The 19,604-nt window shown below is 44.6% G+C and overlaps 1 protein-coding gene across 5 annotated transcripts in view; it reads left to right on the forward strand.

The window, feature by feature from the left end:
* nme7 (NME/NM23 family member 7) overlaps positions 1–19,604 on the forward strand; it is a 189,250-nt gene that overhangs the window by 78,066 nt on the left and 91,580 nt on the right. The gene's annotated exons all lie outside the window — the stretch shown is intronic.

Genomic DNA, 19,604 nt, shown 5'->3' on the forward strand with positions numbered 1-19,604 from the left:
ATACTGGAGTGATGGAGGTAGATATGTATGGGGGGAAGGAGACAGGGATACTGGAGTGATGGAGGTACATATGTATAGGGGGAAGGGGATACTGGAGTGATGGAGGTAGATATGTATAGGGGGAAGGGGACAGGGATACTGGAGTGATGGAGGTAGATATGTATAGTGATGGAGGTAGATATGTATAGTGATGGAGGTAGATATGTATAGTGATGGAGGTAGATAAGTATAGTGATGGAGGTAGATAAGTATAGTGATGGAGGTAGATATGTATAGTGATGGAGGTAGATATGTATAGTGATGGAGGTAGATATGTATAGTGATGGAGGTAGATATGTATAGTGATGGAGGTAGATATGTATAGTGATAGAGGTAGATATGTATAGGGGGAAGGAGACGGGGATACTGGAGTGATGGAGGTAGATATGTATAGGGGACAGGGATACTGGAGTGATGGAGGTAGATATGTATAGGGGGAAGGGAACAGGGATACTGGAGTGATGGAGGTAGATATGTATAGGGGAAAGGGGATACTGGAGTGATGGAGGTAGATATGTATAGGGGGAAGGAGACAGGGATACTGGAGTGATGGAGGTAGATATGTATAGGGGGAAGGGGATACTGGAGTGATGGAGGTAGATATGTATAGGGGAAAGGGGATACTGGAGTGATGGAGGTAGATATGTATAGGGGGAAGGAGACAGGGATACTGGAGTGATGGAGGTAGATATGTATAGGGGGAAGGGCATACTGGAGTGATGGAGGTAGATATGTATAGGGGGAAGGGAACAGGGATACTGGAGTGATGGAGGTAGATATGTATAGGGGAAAGGGGATACTGGAGTGATGGAGGTAGATATGTATAGGGGGAAGGAGACAGGGATACTGGAGTGATGGAGGTAGATATGTATAGGGGGAAGGGCATACTGGAGTGATGGAGGTAGATATGTATAGGGGGAAGGGAACAGGGATACTGGAGTGATGGAGGTAGATATGTATAGGGGAAAGGGGATACTGGAGTGATGGAGGTAGATATGTATAGGGGGAAGGAGACAGGGATACTGGAGTGATGGAGGTAGATATGTATAGGGGGAAGGGGATACTGGAGTGATGGAGGTAGATATGTATAGGGGGAAGGTGACAGAGATACTGGAGTGATGGAGGTAGATATGTATAGTGATGGAGGTAGAGATAGGGGGAAGGTGACAGAGATACTGGAGTGATGGAGGTAGATATGTATAGTGATGGAGGTAGAGATAGGGGGAAGGTGACATGGCAACAGGATATAAGATGAACAGAGTAGCAGCAGTATGTGGGTGTGTAGTGTCCGTATAATTGTATGTTCAGAGTTGTTTTTAAGTCTTTAGAACGTTACCTAGGTTACCTCTTTTTCAGAGGTGTTTTTAACAGTCTTTAGAACGTTACCTAGGTTACCTCTTTTTCAGAGGTGTTTTAAACAGTCTTTAGAACGTTAAGAGTATCATATTGTTCGAGTACCAAACGATGGTCTTGTTATTATAGCCTAGATATTGGAACATTTGAATGTTTTGTTTCACAGTGGACATAGTGATACTATTACTATGCATGCTGTGTTGTATTATTCCTGCAACTACAGACCTGTAGGTGTGTAACTTCACGTTCCAGGCCAGAGCAGCGTTCCTTTGGGTGGGGGGTGGGGGGGTGGTTCTCTTCTACACTGTTCAACCAATCCAGTAAATGTGGAGGAGGAGTTAAGATGGCGTGTCTGCTTGTTACACTTCCAAAAAGTGTCACAGGCTCTCTTTCCATTTCCCCTGAAAACCCGGTACATCCGTTTGTTTTACAACCCCGCCGAGGGTTTCTAAGTGACATCCTGCCTGCCAAAAACATAGTAATGCCCATAGTAAACTAAGCAGTACTGATCTGGCTCTGACTGGTTCAAAACAGTGGGAGCGGCCAGGGTGAGCAGAGTAGTGTAGGGCAGAGTAGGGCAGGGCAGAGTAGGGCAGGGCAGAGTAGGGCAGGGCAGAGTAGGGCAGGGCAGAGTAGTGTAGGGCAGAGTAGGGCAGAGTAGGGCAGGGCAGAGTAGGGCAGAGTAGGGCAGGGCAGAGTAGGGCAGGGCAGAGTAGGGCAGGGCAGAGTAGGGCAGAGTAGGGTAGAGTAGAGCAGAGTACGGCAGAGTAGTGTAGGGCAGAGAAGAGTAGGGTAGGGTAGGGCAGAGCAGCAGAGTAGGGCAGGGCAGAGTAGAGTAGGGCAGAGTAGGGCAGGGCAGAGTAGGGCAGGGCAGAGTAGGGCAGGGCAGAGTAGGGCAGGGCAGAGTAGGGTAGAGTAGAGCAGAGTACGGCAGAGTAGTGTAGGGCAGAGAAGAGTAGGGTAGGGTAGGGCAGAGCAGCAGAGTAGGGCAGAGTAGGGTAGAGTAGGGCAGAGTAGAGTAGGGTAGAGTAGGGTAGAGTAGAGTAGGGTAGAGTAGAGTAGGGTAGAGTAGGGCAGAGTAGAGTAGGGCAGAGTAGAGTAGGGCAGAGTAGAGTAGGGCAGAGTAGGGCAGGGCAGAGTAGAGTAGGGCAGAGTAGAGTAGGGCAGAGTAGAGTAGGGCAGAGTAGAGTAGGGCAGAGTAGAGTAGGGCAGAGTAGAGTAGGGCAGAGTAGAGTAGGGCAGAGTAGGGCAGAGTAGAGCAGAGTAGGGTAGAGTAGAGTAGGGTAGAGTAGGGTAGAGCAGAGTAGGGTAGAGTAGAGCACGGCAGGGAAGAGTAGGGCAGAGTAGGGTAGGGCAGAGCAGCAGAGTAGAGTAGGGCAGAGTAGAGTAGGGTAGAGTAGGGCAGTGTAGGGTAGGGTAGGGCAGAGCAGCAGAGTAGGGCAGAGTAGGGCAGAGTAGGGCAGAGCAGAGTAGAGCAGAGTAGGGCAGAGCAGGGCAGAGCAGTGTAGGGCAGAGTAGGGCAGAGTAGTGTAGGGCAGAGTAGAGCAGAGCAGAGCAGGGCAGAGTAGAGCAGAGCAGAGTAGAGCAGAGTAGGGCAGAGTAGGGTAGGGCAGAGTAGGGTAGGGCAGAGTGGGGTAGGGCAGAGTAGGGTATGGCAGAGTAGGGTATGGCAGAGTAGGGTATGGCAGGGAAGAGTAGGGCAGAGTAGGGTAGGGCAGAGCAGCAGAGTAGCGCAGAGCATTTAATATATATATATATTTAACCTTTATTTAACTAGGCAAGTCAGTTATGAACAAATTCTTATATTCAATGACGGCCTACCTTGGCCAAACCCAGACGATGCTGTGCCAATTGTGCGCCGCCCTATGGGACACCCAATCACGGCCGGTGATACAGCCTGGATTCGAACCAGGTACTGCAGTGAGATGCACTGTCGGGTCTTACACTGAGATGCTGTGCCTTAGACCGCTGCGCAACTCGGTAGAGTAGAGTAGCCTTTCATGAGGTTGTTATTAGTAGAGTAGAGCAGCCTTTCATGAGGTTGTTATTAGTAGAGTAGAGTAGAGCAGCCTTTCATGAGGTTGTTATTAGTGGAGTAGAGCAGCCTTTCATGAGGTTGGTATTAGTAGAGTAGAGCAGCCTTTCATGAGGTTGGTATTAGTAGAGTAGAGTAGAGCAGCCTTTCATGAGGTTGTTATTAGTAGAGTAGAGTAGAGCAGCCTTTCATGAAGTTGGTATTAGTAGAGTAGAGCAGCCTTTCATGAGGTTGTTATTAGTAGAGTAGAGCAGCCTTTCATGAGGTTGTTATTAGTAGAGTAGAGTAGCCTTTCATGATGTTGTTATTAGTGGAGTAGAGTAGCCTTTCATGAGGTTGTTATTAGTGGAGTAGAGCAGCCTTTCATGAGGTTGTTATTAGTAGAGTAGAGCTGCCTTTCATGAGGTTGTTATTAGTAGAGTAGAGTAGCCTTTCATGAGGTTGTTATTAGTAGAGTAGAGCAGCCTTTCATGAGGTTGTTATTAGTGGAGTAGAGCAGCCTTTCATGAGGTTGTTATTAGTGGAGTAGAGTAGAGTAGCCTTTCATGAGGTTGGTATTAGTAGAGTAGAGCAGCCTTTCATGAGGTTGTTATTAGTAGAGTAGAGTAGCCTTTCATGAGGTTGGTATTAGTGGAGTAGAGCAGCCTTTCATGAGGTTGTTATTAGTAGAGTAGAGTAGCCTTTCATGAGGTTGTTATTAGTAGAGTAGAGCAGCCTTTCATGAGGTTGTTATTAGTGGAGTAGAGCAGCCTTTCATGAGGTTGTTATTAGTAGAGTAGAGTAGCCTTTCATGAGGTTGTTATTAGTAGAGTAGAGTAGCCTTTCATGAGGTTGTTATTAGTAGAGTAGAGCAGCCTTTCATGAGGTTGTTATTAGTGGAGTAGAGTAGCCTTTCATGAGGTTGTTATTAGTAGAGTAGAGCAGCCTTTCATGAGGTTGTTATTAGTGGAGTAGAGTAGCCTTTCATGAGGTTGTTATTAGTAGAGTAGAGCAGCCTTTCATGAGGTTGGTATTAGTGGAGTAGAGCAGCCTTTCATGAGGTTGTTATTAGTAGAGTAGAGCAGCCTTTCATGAGGTTGTTATTAGTGGAGTAGAGCAGCCTTTCATGAGGTTGTTATTAGTAGAGTAGAGTAGCCTTTCATGAGGTTGTTATTAGTGGAGTAGAGTAGAGTAGCCTTTCATGAGGTTGTTATTAGTAGAGTAGCCTTTCATGAGGTTGTTATTAGTAGAGTAGAGCAGCCTTTCATGAGGTTGTTATTAGTGGAGTAGAGCAGCCTTTCATGAGGTTGTTATTAGTGGAGTAGAGTAGAGTAGCCTTTCATGAGGTTGGTATTAGTAGAGTAGAGCAGCCTTTCATGAGGTTGTTATTAGTGGAGTAGAGCAGCCTTTCATGAGGTTGTTATTAGTAGAGTAGAGTAGCCTTTCATGAGGTTGTTATTAGTGGAGTAGAGTAGAGTAGCCTTTCATGAGGTTGTTATTAGTGGAGTAGAGCAGCCTTTCATGAGGTTGTTATTAGTAGAGTAGAGTAGCCTTTCATGAGGTTGTTATTAGTGGAGTAGAGTAGAGTAGCCTTTCATGAGGTTGTTATTAGTAGAGTAGAGTAGCCTTTCATGAGGTTGTTATTAGTAGAGTAGAGTAGCCTTTCATGAGGTTGGTATTAGTGGAGTAGAGCAGCCTTTCATGAGGTTGTTATTAGTAGAGTAGAGCAGCCTTTCATGAGGTTGTTATTAGTGGAGTAGAGCAGCCTTTCATGAGGTTGTTATTAGTAGAGTAGAGTAGCCTTTCATGAGGTTGTTATTAGTGGAGTAGAGTAGAGTAGCCTTTCATGAGGTTGTTATTAGTAGAGTAGCCTTTCATGAGGTTGTTATTAGTAGAGTAGAGCAGCCTTTCATGAGGTTGTTATTAGTGGAGTAGAGCAGCCTTTCATGAGGTTGTTATTAGTGGAGTAGAGTAGAGTAGCCTTTCATGAGGTTGGTATTAGTAGAGTAGAGCAGCCTTTCATGAGATTGTTATTAGTGGAGTAGAGCAGCCTTTCATGAGGTTGTTATTAGTAGACATTTAACATTTACATTTAAGTCATTTAGCAGACGCTCTTATCCAGAGCGACTTACAAATTGGTGCATTCACCTTATGACATCCAGTGGAACGGCCACTTTACAATAGTGCATCTAAATCTTTTAAGGGGGGGGGAGTGAGAAGGATTACTTTATCCTATCCTAGGTATTCCTTAAAGAGGTGGGGTTTCAGGTGTCTCCGGAAGGTGGTGATTGACTCCGCTGTCCTGGCGTCGTGAGGGAGTTTGTTCCACCATTGGGGGGCCAGAGCAGCGAACAGTTTTGACTGGGCTGAGCGGGAACTGTACTTCCTCAGTGGTAGGGAGGCGAGCAGGCCAGAGGTGGATGAACGCAGTGCCCTTGTTTGGGTGTAGGGCCTGATCAGAGCCTGGAGGTACTGAGGTGCCGTTCCCCTCACAGCTCCGTAGGCAAGCACCATGGTCTTGTAGCGGATGCGAGCTTCAACTGGAAGCCAGTGGAGAGAGCGGAGGAGCGGGGTGACGTGAGAGAACTTGGGAAGGTTGAACACCAGACGGGCTGCGGCGTTCTGGATGAGTTGTAGGGGTTTAATGGCACAGGCAGGGAGCCCAGCCAACAGCGAGTTGCAGTAATCCAGACGGGAGATGACAAGTGCCTGGATTAGGACCTGCGCCGCTTCCTGTGTGAGGCAGGGTCGTACTCTGCGGATGTTGTAGAGCATGAACCTACAGGAACGGGCCACCGCCTTGATGTTGGTTGAGAACGACAGGGTGTTGTCCAGGATCACGCCAAGGTTCTTAGCGCTCTGGGAGGAGGACACAATGGAGTTGTCAACCGTGATGGCGAGATCATGGAACGGGCAGTCCTTCCCCGGGAGGAAGAGCAGCTCCGTCTTGCCGAGGTTCAGCTTGAGGTGGTGATCCGTCATCCACACTGATATGTCTGCCAGACATGCAGAGATGCGATTCGCCACCTGGTCATCAGAAGGGGGAAAGGAGAAGATTAGTTGTGTGTCGTCTGCATAGCAATGATAGGAGAGACCATGTGAGGTTATGACAGAGCCAAGTGACTTGGTGTATAGCGAGAATAGGAGAGGGCCTAGAACAGAGCCCTGGGGGACACCAGTGGTGAGAGCACGTGGTGAGGAGACAGATTCTCGCCACGCCACCTGGTAGGAGCGACCTGTCAGGTAGGACGCAATCCAAGCGTGGGCCGCGCCGGAGATGCCCAACTCGGAGAGGGTGGAGAGGAGGATCTGATGGTTCACAGTATCGAAGGCAGCCGATAGGTCTAGAAGGATGAGAGCAGAGGAGAGAGAGTTAGCTTTAGCAGTGCGGAGCGCCTCCGTGATACAGAGAAGAGCAGTCTCAGTTGAATGACTAGTCTTGAAACCTGACTGATTTGGATCAAGAAGGTCATTCTGAGAGAGATAGCGGGAGAGCTGGCCAAGGACGGCACGTTCAAGAGTTTTGGAGAGAAAAGAAAGAAGGGATACTGGTCTGTAGTTGTTGACATCGGAGGGATCGAGTGTAGGTTTTTTCAGAAGGGGTGCAACTCTCGCTCTCTTGAAGACGGAAGGGACGTAGCCAGCGGTCAGGGATGAGTTGATGAGCGAGGTGAGGTAAGGGAGAAGGTCTCCGGAAATGGTCTGGAGAAGAGAGGAGGGGATAGGGTCAAGCGGGCAGGTTGTTGGGCGGCCGGCCGTCACAAGACGCGAGATTTCATCTGGAGAGAGAGGGGAGAAAGAGGTCAGAGCACAGGGTGGGGCAGTGTGAGCAGAACCAGCGGTGTCGTTTGACTTAGCAAACGAGGATCGGATGTCGTCGACCTTCTTTTCAAAATGGTTGACGAAGTCATCTGCAGAGAGGGAGGAGGGGGGAGGGGGAGGAGGATTCAGGAGGGAGGAGAAGGTGGCAAAGAGCTTCCTGGGGTTAGAGGCAGATGCTTGGAATTTAGAGTGGTAGAAAGTGGCTTTAGCAGCAGAGACAGAAGAGGAAAATGTAGAGAGGAGGGAGTGAAAGGATGCCAGGTCCGCAGGGAGGCGAGTTTTCCTCCATTTCCGCTCGGCTGCCCGGAGCCCTGTTCTGTGAGCTCGCAATGAGTCGTCGAGCCACGGAGCGGGAGGGGAGGACCGAGCCGGCCTGGAGGATAGGGGACATAGAGAGTCAAAGGATGCAGAAAGGGAGGATAGGAGGGTTGAGGAGGCAGAATCAGGAGATAGGTTGGAGAAGGTTTGAGCAGAGGGAAGAGATGATAGGATGGAAGAGGAGAGGGTAGCGGGGGAGAGAGAGCGAAGGTTGGGGCGGCGCGATACCATCCGAGTAGGGGCAGTGTGGGAAGTGTTGGATGAGAGCGAGAGGGAAAAGGATACAAGGTAGTGGTCGGAGACTTGGAGGGGAGTTGCAATGAGGTTAGTGGAAGAACAGCATCTAGTAAAGATGAGGTCGAGCGTATTGCCTGCCTTGTGAGTAGGGGGGGAAGGTGAGAGGGTGAGGTCAAAAGAGGAGAGGAGTGGAAAGAAGGAGGCAGAGAGGAATGAGTCAAAGGTAGACGTGGGGAGGTTAAAGTCGCCCAGAACTGTGAGAGGTGAGCCGTCCTCAGGAAAGGAGCTAATCAAGGCATCGAGCTCATTGATGAACTCTCCGAGGGAACCTGGAGGGCGATAAATGATAAGGATGTTAAGCTTGAAAGGGCTGGTAACTGTGACAGCATGGAATTCAAAGGAGGCGATAGACAGATGGGTAAGGGGACAAAGAGAGAATGACCACTTGGGAGAGATGAGGATCCCGGTGCCACCACCCCGCTGACCAGAAGCTCTCGGGGTGTGCGAGAACACGTGGGCGGACGAAGAGAGAGCAGTAGGAGTAGCAGTGTTATCTGTGGTGATCCATGTTTCCGTCAGTGCCAGGAAGTCGAGGGACTGGAGGGAGGCATAGGCTGAGATGAACTCTGCCTTGTTGGCCGCAGATCGGCAGTTCCAGAGGCTACCGGAGACCTGGAACTCCACGTGGGTCGTGCGCGCTGGGACCACCAGATTAGGGTGGCCGATGCCACGCGGTGTGGAGCGTTTGTATGGTCTGTGCAGAGAGGAGAGAACAGGGATAGACAGACACATAGTTGGCAGGCTACAGAAGAGACTACGCTAATGCAAAGGAGATTGGAGTGGCAAGTGGACTACGCGTCTCGAATGTTCAGAAAGTTAAGCTTACGTAGCAAGAATCTTATTGACTAAAATGATTAAGATGATACAGTACTGCTGAAGTAGGCTAGCTGGCAGTGGCTGCGTTGTTGACTTTGTAGGCTAGCTGGCAGTTGTTGACTTTGTAGGCTAGCTGGCAGTGGCTGCGTTGTTGACACTACACTAATCAAGTCGTTCCGTTGAGTGTAATAGTATCTACAGTGCTGCTATTCGTGGGCTAGCTGGCTAGCTAGCAGTGTTGATTACGTTACGTTGCGTTAAAAGAACGACAATAGCTGGCTAGCTAACCTAGAAAATCGCTCTAGACTACACAATTATCTTTGATACAAAGACGGCTATGTAGCTAGCTATGTAGCTAGCTACGATCAAACAAATCAAACCGTTGTACTGTAATGAAATGAAGTGAAAATGTGATATTACCTGTGGAGCGAAGCGGAATGCGACCGGGTTGTTGAGTGCAGAAGTTCTATTCGGTAGACGTTGGCTAGCTGTTGGCTAGCTAGCAGTGTCTCCTACGTTAAGGACGACAGATAGCTGGCTAGCTAGCCTCGGTAAATTAAGATAATCACTCTAAAACTACACACTCTAAACTACACAATTATCTTGGATACGAAGACAGCAAAGACAACTATGTAGCTAGCTAACACTACACTAATCAAGTCGTTCAGTTGGGTGTAATAGTTGCTACAGTGCTGCTATTCGGTAGACGGTGGACGTTTGCTAGCTGGCTAGCTGCTGGGCAGATGGCAGATAGCAGTGTAGACTGCGTTAGGACGACGAAATACGATAATTACGCAATTATCTTTGATACAAAGACGGCTATGTAGCTAGCTAAGAAGAAATTGCTAAGATTAGACAAATTAAACCGTTGTACTATAATGAAATGTAATGAAATGTAATGAAAAGTTATACTACCTGCGGACCAAAGTGCTGCTATTCGGTAGACGGTGGACGTTTGCTAGCTGGCTAGCTGCTGGGCAGATGGCAGATAGCAGTGTAGACTGCGGACCAAAGTGCGAAGTGCGACCGCTCGCTCCAACCCGGAAGTTGTGAATGCCGTTGAGTAGTAGAGTAGAGTAGCCTTTCATGAGGTTGTTATTAGTGGAGTAGAGTAGAGTAGCCTTTCATGAGGTTGTTATTAGTGGAGTAGAGCAGCCTTTCATGAGGTTGTTATTAGTAGAGTAGAGTAGCCTTTCATGAGGTTGTTATTAGTGGAGTAGAGTAGAGTAGCCTTTCATGAGGTTGTTATTAGTAGAGTAGAGTAGCCTTTCATGAGGTTGTTATTAGTAGAGTAGAGTAGCCTTTCATGAGGTTTTTATTAGTGGAGTAGAGTAGCCTTTCATGAGGTTGTTATTAGTAGAGTAGAGTAGCCTTTCATGAGGTTGTTATTAGTGGAGTAGAGTAGCCTTTCATGAGGTTGTTATTAGTAGAGTAGAGTAGCCTTTCATGAGGTTTTTATTAGTGGAGTAGAGCAGCCTTTCATGAGGTTGTTATTAGTGGAGTAGAGCAGCCTTTCATGAGGTTGTTATTAGTAGAGTAGAGTAGCCTTTCATGAGGTTTTTATTAGTGGAGTAGAGTAGCCTTTCATGAGGTTGTTATTAGTAGAGTAGCCTTTCATGAGGTTTTTATTAGTGGAGTAGAGTAGCCTTTCATGAGGTTGTTATTAGTGGAGTAGAGTAGCCTTTCATGAGGTTGTTATTAGTAGAGTAGAGCAGCCTTTCATGAGGTTGTTATTAGTAGAGTAGAGCAGCCTTTCATGAGGTTGTTATTAGTAGAGTAGAGTAGAGCAGCCTTTCATGAGGTTGTTATTAGTAGAGTAGAGCAGCCTTTCATGAGGTTGTTATTAGTAGAGTAGAGTAGCCTTTCATGAGGTTTTTATTAGTGGAGTAGAGTAGCCTTTCATGAGGTTGTTATTAGTAGAGTAGAGCAGCCTTTCATGAGGTTGTTATTAGTAGAGTAGAGCAGCCTTTCATGAGGTTGTTATTAGTAGAGTAGAGTAGCCTTTCATGAGGTTTTTATTAGTAGAGTAGAGTAGCCTTTCATGAGGTTTTTATTAGTAGAGTAGAGCAGCCTTTCATGAGGTTGTTATTAGTAGAGTAGAGCAGCCTTTCATGAGGTTGTTATTAGTAGAGTAGAGCAGCCTTTCATGAGGTTGTTATTAGTAGAGTAGAGTAGAGCAGCCTTTCATGAGGTTGTTATTAGTGGAGTAGAGTAGAGTAGCCTTTCATGAGGTTGGTATTAGTAGAGTAGAGCAGCCTTTCATGCGGTTGTTATTAGTAGAGTAGCCTTTCATGAGGTTGTTATTAGTAGAGTAGAGCAGCCTTTCATGCGGTTGTTATTAGTAGAGTAGAGTAGCCTTTCATGAGGTTATTATTAGTAGAGTAGAGTAGCCTTTCATGAGGTTGTTATTAGTAGAGTAGAGCTGCCTTTCATGAGGTTGTTATTAGTAGAGTAGAGCAGCCTTTCATGCGGTTGTTATTAGTAGAGTAGAGCAGCCTTTCATGAGGTTGTTATTAGTAGAGTAGAGCAGCCTTTCATGAGGTTGTTATTAGTAGAGTAGAGCAGCCTTTCATGAGGTTGTTATTAGTGGAGTAGAGCAGCCTTTCATGAGGTTGTTATTAGTAGAGTAGAGTAGCCTTTCATGAGGTTGGTATTAGTAGAGTAGAGTAGCCTTTCATGAGGTTGTTATTAGTAGAGTAGAGCAGCCTTTCATGAGGTTGTTATTAGTAGAGTAGAGCAGCCTTTCATGAGGTTGTTATTAGTAGAGTAGAGCAGCCTTTCATGAGGTTGTTATTAGTAGAGTAGAGTAGCCTTTCATGAGGTTGTTATTAGTGGAGTAGAGCAGCCTTTCATGAGGTTGGTATTAGTAGAGTAGAGCAGCCTTTCATGAGGTTGTTATTAGTAGAGTAGAGCAGCCTTTCATGAGGTTGTTATTAGTAGAGTAGAGCAGCCTTTCATGAGGTTGTTATTAGTAGAGTAGAGCAGCCTTTCATGAGGTTGTTATTAGTAGAGTAGAGTAGCCTTTCATGAGGTTGTTATTAGTAGAGTAGAGTAGAGTAGCCTTTCATGAGGTTGTTATTAGTAGAGTAGAGTAGAGCAGCCTTTCATGAGGTTGTTATTAGTAGAGTAGAGTAGAGCAGCCTTTCATGAGGTTGTTATTAGTAGAGTAGAGTAGCCTTTCATGAGGTTGTTATTAGTAGAGTAGAGTAGAGTAGCCTTTCATGAGGTTGTTATTAGTAGAGTAGAGCAGCCTTTCATGAGGTTGTTATTAGTAGAGTAGAGCAGCCTTTCATGAGGTTGTTATTAGTAGAGTAGAGCAGCCTTTCATGAGGTTGTTATTAGTAGAGTAGAGTAGAGTAGCCTTTCATGAGGTTGTTATTAGTAGAGCAGCCTTTCATGAGGTTGTTATTAGTAGAGTAGAGTAGAGCAGCCTTTCATGAGGTTGTTATTAGTAGAGTAGAGTAGCCTTTCATGAGGTTGTTATTAGTAGAGTAGAGTAGAGCTGCCTTTCATGAGGTTGGTATTAGTAGAGTAGAGCTGCCTTTCATGAGGTTGGTATTAGTAGAGTAGAGCAGCCGATCATGAGGTTGTTATTAGTAGAGTAGAGCAGCCTTTCATGAGGTTGTTATTAGTGGAGTAGAGCAGCCTTTCATGAGGTTGTTATTAGTGGAGTAGAGTAGAGTAGCCTTTCATGAGGTTGTTATTAGTAGAGTAGAGTAGCCTTTCATGAGGTTGTTATTAGTAGAGTAGAGTAGCCTTTCATGAGGTTGTTATTAGTGGAGTAGAGTAGCCTTTCAAGAGGTTGTTATTAGTGGAGTAGAGCAGCCTTTCATGAGGTTGTTATTAGTAGAGTAGAGCAGCCTTTCATGACGTTGTTATTAGTGGAGTAGAGTAGCCTTTCATGAGGTTGTTATTAGTGGAGTAGAGCAGCCTTTCATGAGGTTGTTATTAGTAGAGTAGAGTAGAGCAGCCTTTCATGAGGTTGTTATTAGTGGAGTAGAGTAGCCTTTCAAGAGGTTGTTATTAGTGGAGTAGAGCAGCCTTTCATGAGGTTGTTATTAGTAGAGTAGAGCAGCCTTTCATGAGGTTGTTATTAGTGGAGTAGAGTAGCCTTTCATGAGGTTGTTATTAGTGGAGTAGAGCAGCCTTTCATGAGGTTGTTATTAGTAGAGTAGAGTAGAGCAGCCTTTCATGAGGTTGTTATTAGTAGAGTAGAGCAGCCTTTCATGAGGTTGTTATTAGTAGAGTAGAGTAGAGTAGCCTTTCATGAGGTTTTTATTAGTAGAGTAGCCTTTCATGAGGTTGTTATTAGTAGAGTAGAGCAGCCTTTCATGAGGTTGGTATTAGTAGAGTAGAGTAGAGCAGCCTTTCATGAGGTTGTTATTAGTAGAGTAGAGCAGCCTTTCATGAGGTTGTTATTAGTAGAGTAGAGCAGCCTTTCATGAGGTTGGTATTAGTGGAGTAGAGTAGCCTTTCATGAGGTTGTTATTAGTAGAGTAGAGCAGCCTTTCATGAGGTTGTTATTAGTAGAGTAGAGTAGAGCAGCCTTTCATGAGGTTGTTATTAGTAGAGTAGAGCAGCCTTTCATGAGGTTGGTATTAGTGGAGTAGAGTAGCCTTTCATGAGGTTGGTATTAGTGGAGTAGAGTAGCCTTTCATGAGGTTGGTATTAGTGGAGTAGAGCAGCCTTTCATGAGGTTGTTATTAGTAGAGTAGAGTAGCCTTTCATGAGGTTGGTATTAGTGGAGTAGAGCAGCCTTTCATGAGGTTGTTATTAGTAGAGTAGAGTAGCCTTTCATGAGGTTGGTATTAGTGGAGTAGAGCAGCCTTTCATGAGGTTGTTATTAGTAGAGTAGAGCAGCCTTTCATGAGGTTGGTATTAGTAGAGTAGAGTAGCCTTTCATGAGGTTGGTATTAGTGGAGTAGAGTAGCCTTTCATGAGGTTGGTATTAGTGGAGTAGAGTAGCCTTTCATGAGGTTGTTATTAGTGGAGTAGAGCAGCCTTTCATGAGGTTGTTATTAGTAGAGCAGCCTTTCATGAGGTTGTTATTAGTAGAGTAGAGCAGCCTTTCATGAGGTTGTTATTAGTGGAGTAGAGCAGCCTTTCATGAGGTTGGTATTAGTAGAGTAGAGTAGCCTTTCATGAGGTTGGTATTAGTAGAGTAGAGTAGCCTTTCATGAGGTTGTTATTAGTGGAGTAGAGCAGCCTTTCATGAGGTTGGTATTAGTAGAGTAGAGTAGCCTTTCATGAGGTTGTTATTAGTGGAGTAGAGCAGCCTTTCATGAGGTTGGTATTAGTAGAGTAGAGTAGCCTTTCATGAGGTTGGTATTAGTAGAGTAGAGTAGCCTTTCATGAGGTTGGTATTAGTAGAGTAGAGTAGCCTTTCATGAGGTTGGTATTAGTGGAGTAGAGTAGCCTTTCATGAGGTTGGTATTAGTAGAGTAGAGTAGCCTTTCATGAGGTTGTTATTAGTAGAGTAGAGTAGCCTTTCATGAGGTTGGTATTAGTAGAGTAGAGTAGCCTTTCATGAGGTTGGTATTAGTAGAGTAGAGTAGCCTTTCATGAGGTTGTTATTAGTGGAGTAGAGCAGCCTTTCATGAGGTTGGTATTAGTGGAGTAGAGTAGCCTTTCATGAGGTTGGTATTAGTAGAGTAGCAGGGCAGCCTTTCATGAGGTTGGTATTAGTGGAGTAGAGCAGCCTTTCATGAGGTTGGTATTAGTAGAGTAGCAGGGCAGCCTTTCATGAGGTTGGTATTAGTGGAGTAGAGCAGCCTTTCATGAGGTTGTTATTAGTAGAGTAGAGCAGCCTTTCATGAGGTTGTTATTAGTGGAGTAGAGCAGCCTTTCATGAGGTTGGTATTAGTGGAGTAGAGTAGAGCAGCCTTTCATGAGGTTGTTATTAGTAGAGTAGAGCAGCCTTTCATGAGGTTGTTATTAGTAGAGTAGAGCAGCCTTTCATGAGGTTGTTATTAGTAGAGTAGAGTAGAGCAGCCTTTCATGAGGTTGTTATTAGTGGAGTAGAGTAGAGCAGCCTTTCATGAGGTTGTTATTAGTAGAGTAGAGCAGCCTTTCATGAGGTTGGTATTAGTAGAGTAGAGCAGCCTTTCATGAGGTTGGTATTAGTAGAGTAGAGTAGAGCAGCCTTTCATGAGGTTGTTATTAGTAGAGTAGAGCAGCCTTTCATGAGGTTGGTATTAGTAGAGTAGAGTAGAGTAGCCTTTCATGAGGTTGGTATTAGTAGAGTAGAGCAGCCTTTCATGAGGTTGGTATTAGTAGAGTAGAGTAGAGCAGCCTTTCATGAGGTTGGTATTAGTAGAGTAGAGCAGCCTTTCATGAGGTTGTTATTAGTAGAGTAGGGCAGCCTTTCATGAGGTTGGTATTAGTAGAGTAGAGCAGCCTTTCATGAGGTTGGTATTAGTAGAGTAGAGCAGCCTTTCATGAGGTTGTTATTAGTGGAGTAGAGCAGCCTTTCATGAGGTTGTTATTAGTAGAGTAGAGCAGCCTTTCATGAGGTTGTTATTAGTAGAGTAGAGCAGCCTTTCATGAGGTTGGTATTAGTAGAGTAGAGTAGAGCAGCCTTTCATGAGGTTGTTATTAGTAGAGTAGAGCAGCCTTTCATGAGGTTGGTATTAGTAGAGTAGAGTAGAGCAGCCTTTCATGAGGTTGTTATTAGTGGAGTAGAGCAGCCTTTCATGAGGTTGTTATTAGTAGAGTAGAGCAGCCTTTCATGAGGTTGTTATTAGTAGAGTAGAGGAGCCTTTCATGAGGTTGTTATTAGTGGAGTAGAGTAGAGCAGCCTTTCATGAGGTTGTTATTAGTGGAGTAGAGTAGAGCAGCCTTTCATGAGGTTGTTATTAGTAGAGTAGAGCAGCCTTTCATGAGGTTGTTATTAGTGGAGTAGAGCAGCCTTTCATGAGGTTGTTATTAGTAGAGTAGAGCAGCCTTTCATGAGGTTGTTATTAGTGGAGTAGAGCAGCCTTTCATGAGGTTGTTATTAGTAGAGTAGAGCAGCCTTTCATGAGGTTGTTATTAGTAGAGTAGAGCAGCCTTTCATGAGGTTGTTATTAGTGGAGTAGAGCAGCCTTTCATGAGGTTGGTATTAGTGGAGTAGAGCAGCCTTTCATGAGGTTGTTATTAGTAGAGTAGAGCAGCCTTTCATGAGGTTGTTATTAGTAGAGTAGAGCAGCCTTTCATGAGGTTGGTATTAGTAGAGTAGAGTAGAGCAGCCTTTCATGAGGTTGTTATTAGTAGAGTAGAGCAGCCTTTCATGAGGTTGTTATTAGTAGAGTAGAGCAGCCTTTCATGAGGTTGGTATTAGTGGAGTAGAGCAGCCTTTCATGAGGTTGTTATTAGTAGAGTAGAGCAGCCTTTCATGAGGTTGGTATTAGTGGAGTAGAGCAGCCTTTCATGAGGTTGTTATTAGTAGAGTAGAGCAGCCTTTCATGAGGTTGTTATTAGTGGAGTAGAGTAGCCTTTCATGAGGTTGGTATTAGTAGAGTAGAGCAGCCTTTCATGAGGTTGTTATTAGTAGAGTAGAGCAGCCTTTCATGAGGTTGTTATTAGTGGAGTAGAGCAGCCTTTCATGAGGTTGGTATTAGTAGAGTAGAGCTGCCTTTCATGAGGTTGTTATTAGTGGAGTAGAGCAGCCTTTCATGAGGTTGTTATTAGTAGAGTAGAGCAGCCTTTCATGAGGTTGGTATTAGTAGAGTAGAGTAGCCTTTCATGAGGTTGTTATTAGTGGAGTAGAGTAGAGCAGCCTTTCATGAGGTTGTTATTAGTGGAGTAGAGTAGAGCAGCCTTTCATGAGGTTGTTATTAGTAGAGTAGAGCAGCCTTTCATGAGGTTGTTATTAGTGGAGTAGAGCAGCCTTTCATGAGGTTGTTATTAGTAGAGTAGAGCAGCCTTTCATGAGGTTGTTATTAGTGGAGTAGAGCAGCCTTTCATGAGGTTGTTATTAGTAGAGTAGAGCAGCCTTTCATGAGGTTGTTATTAGTAGAGTAGAGCAGCCTTTCATGAGGTTGTTATTAGTGGAGTAGAGCAGCCTTTCATGAGGTTGGTATTAGTGGAGTAGAGCAGCCTTTCATGAGGTTGTTATTAGTAGAGTAGAGCAGCCTTTCATGAGGTTGTTATTAGTGGAGTAGAGCAGCCTTTCATGAGGTTGTTATTAGTGGAGTAGAGCAGCCTTTCATGAGGTTGTTATTAGTAGAGTAGAGCAGCCTTTCATGAGGTTGTTATTAGTGGAGTAGAGTAGCCTTTCATGAGGTTGTTATTAGTAGAGTAGAGCAGCCTTTCATGAGGTTGGTATTAGTGGAGTAGAGCAGCCTTTCAAGAGGTTGTTATTAGTGGAGTAGAGCAGCCTTTCATGAGGTTGTTATTAGTAGAGTAGAGCAGCCTTTCATGAGGTTGTTATTAGTGGAGTAGAGTAGCCTTTCATGAGGTTGGTATTAGTAGAGTAGAGCAGCCTTTCATGAGGTTGTTATTAGTGGAGTAGAGCAGCCTTTCATGAGGTTGGTATTAGTAGAGTAGAGCTGCCTTTCATGAGGTTGTTATTAGTGGAGTAGAGCAGCCTTTCATGAGGTTGGTATTAGTAGCTCTAGGTTCTAGTCTAAGATCACTATCAGGCAAGGTGAAATACTCTATCACTATACTATCTCTATCACTCCTCACAGGAATTGAACAAGTGTATTAGCTAATAGAGTCTCTGGTGGTATTTCTAGTTTCCTCTATTATGCAGAAGCATAGACATGGTGGCGAGAGCCACGGGCTTGTTGAGGTAGGAGATAACACCGTGAACAAGGGGACCTTAACAGTTCCACCGTACTGGATAAGGCAGCCAGAGATACAACACTTCTTTCACCTGTCCTCCGCCCCACTGCCTCCTTGAACAAAGTCCACATGATTACTGGAACACCTTGCAGAGACAGACCACACCTTGGCTTTAAGGCTGGACTTAGAAGGTGCGTCCCAAATGGCAACATATTCCCTACATAGTGCACTACTCTTGACCGGGGCCCATAGGGTTCTGGTAAAAAAAAAGTAGTGTACTATATAGGGAATATCGTTCCATTTCAGACGCATCCAGAGTCGTAAGTCGTCCGTTCTGGTCTGAAGGGTTCAGTCAATGGAATACAGGGCATGTCTCTAGTCTGTTTTTTTTATAAGGCCTCAGCAGCCAATTATAAAGAGAGCTCTCTTTTTAATCGGTGGCAAGCTACACTACAAAAAAAAAATCATTTGACCAGGTTCCCATGAAGCAATTGTAACACCAGTCCACCACAACATACCCGAGAGTCTTTTTTGATTTGCGAGGTGTAGTGTTTGATTTCATTGTGTATTAGAAACACAGTTTTGACATCATCGTGAGGGAATTGGGGCTTCCTGGGGAAACGTTGTCCAAGGTTGCAACAGTAACCAAAGCGAGGCAGGGCTTAGTGAAGGGTCAGTTTAGGGGAGGCTAGCTTCATCTGTCTACAATCTTCAACCAATGGGAGGTGATTCGTGACAAAATTTGTGCTCGGTCATGACTGGAATAGAGAAACATCTGTTGCTAGGCACCCAGAACCTGATCTCCTAGCAACAGTGCCAGTTGGGATTGGGAGACTTGTGGAGGTGGGAAGGGAGGGAGGAGATGGGGGGGGGGGGGGGGCTGTTCTGTTGGAGGCAGACAGGTGGTGTGCTGCTGCTTGGGGAGAGAGAGCTCAGAGGACATGTGAAGGTGTAATACACTGATAACCCAGGCGTGACCAAACAGCTAGCCACGTATAGCAGTCTATCGCCGGGCCGCTACAGCCAACAGAGAAATTGGTTTTGAAATGGCAACCGTCTGTCGTCACAATGTGCTCAGCTATTACCGTTTCCTGTCCGGTTGTTTAGTAATATGTTGCAAGTGTAAGACCAAACAACTGTACCTCATGCAGAAATCCTGTACAGAAATTCCATTGTTATCTTTGTTATTATTATCTTTGTTCCTTACGTTAGGTATTCATTCAGTAACAGATTGATTAGCTCATATGGACATGGTGTATTATCTTTGTTCTTTACGTTAGGTATTCATTCAGTAACAGATTGATTAGCTCATATGGACATGGTGTATTATCTTTGTTCTTTACGTTAGGTATTCATTCAGTAACAGATTGATTAGCTCATATGGACATGGTGTATTATCTTTGTTCCTTACGTTAGGTATTCATTCAGTAACAGATTGATTAGCTCATATGGACATGGTGTATTATCTTTGTTCCTTACGTTAGGTATTCATTCAGTAACAGATTGATTAGCTCATATGGACATGGTGTATTATCTTTGTTCTTTACGTTAGGTATTCATTCAGTAACAGATTGATTAGCTCATATGGACATGGTGTATTATCTTTGTTCCTTACGTTAGGTATTCATTCAGTAACAGATTGATTAGCTCATATGGACATGGTGTATTATCTTTGTTCCTTACGTTAGGTATTCATTCAGTAACAGATTGATTAGCTCATATGGACATGGTGTATTATCTTTGTTCTTTACGTTAGGTATTCATTCAGTAACAGATTGATTAGCTCATATGGACATGGTGTATTATCTTTGTTCCTTACGTTAGGTATTCATTCAGTAACAGATTGATTAGCTCATATGGACATGGTGTATTATCTTTGTTCTTTACGTTAGGTATTCATTCAGTAACAGATTGATTAGCTCATATGGACATGGTGTATTATCTTTGTTCCTTACGTTAGGTATTCATTCAGTAACAGATTGATTAGCTCATATGGACATGGTGTATTATCTTTGTTCCTTACGTTAGGTATTCATTCAGTAACAGATTGATTAGCTCATATGGACATGGTGTATTATCTTTGTTCTTTACGTTAGGTATTCATTCAGTAACAGATTGATTAGCTCATATGGACATGGTGTATTATCTTTGTTCCTTACGTTAGGTATTCATTCAGTAA

This window comes from Salvelinus alpinus, chromosome 15, assembly GCF_045679555.1.
Source record: "Salvelinus alpinus chromosome 15, SLU_Salpinus.1, whole genome shotgun sequence".
Classification (NCBI taxonomy): Eukaryota; Metazoa; Chordata; class Actinopteri; order Salmoniformes; family Salmonidae; genus Salvelinus; species Salvelinus alpinus.